The sequence below is a fragment of the Rattus norvegicus genome, chromosome 14, assembly GCF_036323735.1.
Source record: "Rattus norvegicus strain BN/NHsdMcwi chromosome 14, GRCr8, whole genome shotgun sequence".
Lineage (NCBI taxonomy): Eukaryota > Metazoa > Chordata > Mammalia > Rodentia > Muridae > Rattus > Rattus norvegicus.
In genome coordinates, this window is record NC_086032.1 from 86,699,044 (window position 1) to 86,702,236 (window position 3,193).

General features: G+C 43.8%; 1 pseudogene; it reads left to right on the top strand.

Moving 5' to 3' along the window:
• Positions 1-2,089: 2,089 nt before the first annotated feature.
• Positions 2,090-2,675, top strand: Apoo-ps3 (apolipoprotein O, pseudogene 3; annotated as a pseudogene).
• The last annotated feature ends 518 nt before the right edge of the window (positions 2,676-3,193 follow it).

Genomic DNA, 3,193 nt, shown 5'->3' on the forward strand with positions numbered 1-3,193 from the left:
CAGTGCAGGGAAGGGGGTACAGGAATTTATGGTGAAGGCTAACTCAGGGAAGGGTTACAAAAAAGGCAAAGGGAAGACAACTACCTCACAGTCCAATTAAAATGTAATTAAAGGATAATAGAATACTTGGAATGTGAAACGTGGGAATGCTGGGGTTATTGGAGTTATTGGGGCTTGGGGGATGGAAAGGAGGCAAAGAAGGAGGTAGCAGGCGGATTAATCTAAACTAAGGATGTATGAAAAGCCTATGGAGACTTGCTAGTTAGTTAAAAAGTGAGTTCAGACAGATATGCTCTCCATGGGTGGCCAATGGTACTATCAGAAGACATGAGTATTTAAAGAAATAGCACGGAGCAAGGTTTGTGGTAGCTCCCTGTGAGTTATTGTCCAGAGAGGCCCCAGATATCCTTATAACACTGCCTGTTGTCATTCTAGTTATCACCATGACTACATGGTAAGATCTACTGCTGAAGCAATTATGTAGTTTGGCTGCAGAACACAGAGACACCAATCTCAAAACAAAATGAAAACTTCTTCCTGGCTACCTAGCATGGTATAGGACTGTGTTCTACAGGCTTCTGGGAGAAGAAAGATATTAGTAGCCTTAGCCTGCCAGGCAAGAGGCAATAATGAAATCACTGTCTGAGGTCCTCCTACACATGGTATGCACTCACTGATAGTGGATATTAGCTCAAAAGCTTGGAATACCTGAGAAAAAATTCACAGATCATATGAAGGTCAAAAAGAAGGAAGCCCAAAATGTAGATGCTTCATTCCTTCTTAGAAGGGATAGCAAAATGCTCACGGGAGGAAATACAGGGACAGAGTGGAGCAGGGACTAAATAAAAGGTCATCCAGAGACTGCCTCACCTGGGGATCCATCCCATATGCAGCCACCAAATCCAGTCACTATTGCTGATGCCAAGAATTGTTTGCTGACAGGAGCCAGATATGGGTGTCTCCTGAGTGACTCTGCCAGAGCCCTACTGATACAGATGAGGATGGTTGCAGCTAACCATTGGAATGAACAAGGGGACCCCAATGGAGGAGTTAGAGAAAAGACTGAAGGAGCTGAATGGGTTTGCAACACCATAGGAAGAACAACAATATCAACCAACCAGAACATACCAGAGCTCCCAGGGACTAAACCACCAACCAATGAGTACACATGGAGGGACCCATGACTCCAGCCACATATGTAGCAGAGGATGGCATTGTCCAGCATCAATAGGAGGAAAAACCTTTGGTCCTGTGAAGACTCATTTTCCCAATGTAGGGTAATACTAGGGCATTGAAGTTGGAGTGGGTGTTGAGTGTTGGGAGGCAGTACCAGTCCTATAGAAGGAACCAACTATAGAATGGCTCCCATAGCCTGGAAAACCTGACATTCAGACTTAGATTCTGTAGCAGGTAAGATCAGAGAGTGCTAAAGGAGAATAGAGGAAGGAGGGTGGAGGCATTTTGGGCCTTCTTAGGAATCTTATTAACAAAAGCATTTCTCAAGACTGTAATGTTAGTAGGCACCTCATAGTGAGTAACTGTCAGTCTCCTTGGGAAAATAGGGGGCTTTCAGCAGCCTTAGGATGAGAGGACCATTGGTAATAGATGTATTCTTGGTAGTAAGGAAGCTCCTCTCCTGCTGAATGGAAGTATGGTGGTGTCAGATGTGGAATGAATATTTAGAGTCTGCATATATGTTGGTAGCTTTGTCTTGTATTAAAGTAAGGACTCTAGTGAGGCATATATCTCCGCATTCTGAGAAGCAGTGCCTGGTAGTTGAGAGGAAGTCTCTGTGATCTGGTTAGAGTAAGCTATGGCATAGCCCACATGGCAGCAGCTTCCATCTATGAACTAAGTACAGTCAGGATGTGGCAGAGGGGAGATAGAATGTTGTGTGTTTTGAAGGTAAGGGTTTCGAGTCATTCTAGGCAGGAGTGGATGAGGACAGTGGCCTTGAATAGGAGTGTGGCAGAGTCGAGAGGTGGACAGGAATCAAGTGAGAAGGGAGGGCTCTTCAGGGAGGTGATGTAAAAAAATAGAAGCTTAGAAGGGGGCAAAGAGTTCTGGCTGCCATTGACATGTTCAAGTAATTCAGAGATCTGCAGGGCCAGTTAGCCTGAGCCTGCTCGCCTTCAGAGTCTATGCAGCATCCAAAAAGGACTCACCTCACAAAAGTTACATGAAGATCAATGAGCTCTCGCTCTACTCAGTTCCCGAGGATCGATCTAAATATGTGGAGGAGCCAAGGACTCAACTTGAAGCAAGCATCTTACCACTCCGACATCGTTGTGAGCCATATAAAAGTTTGTGTCAGGAAATATACTTCAATACTAAACCCAAGGTGGAATACTTTTGTCCAGTGGGGAGTAAGCAACTATAACTATCTTCAAAATGTGCCTCCTGGATTTTTCCCAAGACTCGGTGTTAATGGTTTTGCTGGTTTTGTTGGACTCCTTTTTGCTAGAGGTTCAGAAATAAAGAAGCTGGTATATCCTCCTTTTTTCATGGGATTAAGTGCCTCTGTCTATTACCCACAACAAGCCATCACCATTGCCCAAATCACTGGGGAGAAGTTATATAACTGGGGATTATGAGGGTGCATAGTTGTAGAAGATTTGTGGAAGCAAAAGTTTCAGGAGCCAGGAAATGTGAAGAATTCACCTGGAAATAAATAGAAACCTCCATGCACTGCCCATTTCAATCAGTTATAGGTACACACTGGACACTTCAGACAGGAAATCAGTATTTCTACAGACAAGTGGCAGAATCAGTATTGGATATAGTAAATGGCTTTCTTCAGGAAAATCAACACTAATTCTTTTTGCTGGTTTGGGTGATGGGATATTGTAGGCCAGCTAATCTGCAATCCTTCACATGGAAATTATGAACAAGCCTTAGAACTCCTCATTCTTATAGCAATATGCACATAATTAAAGTCCAGATTCCAACAAAAAAAGCAGGGAGGGGGGTGGCAAAGAAGAGAAGCTCTTGTGTGACATGAGAGTCTTGAGTCAGTATGGTGAGGGGATAGAGACAGGGTGACCAAATGGGAACTTGGAATCCCCCATGACACTAGGGAGCAACCATTGCCAGACTCGCTTATATTTAGCTATTTATAAGATAGCAACAGGACAAAAGTATGTCTTCTCATGTCCAGAAACTCCAGGGCCATTCCCCCATTTTTTAATTGTAT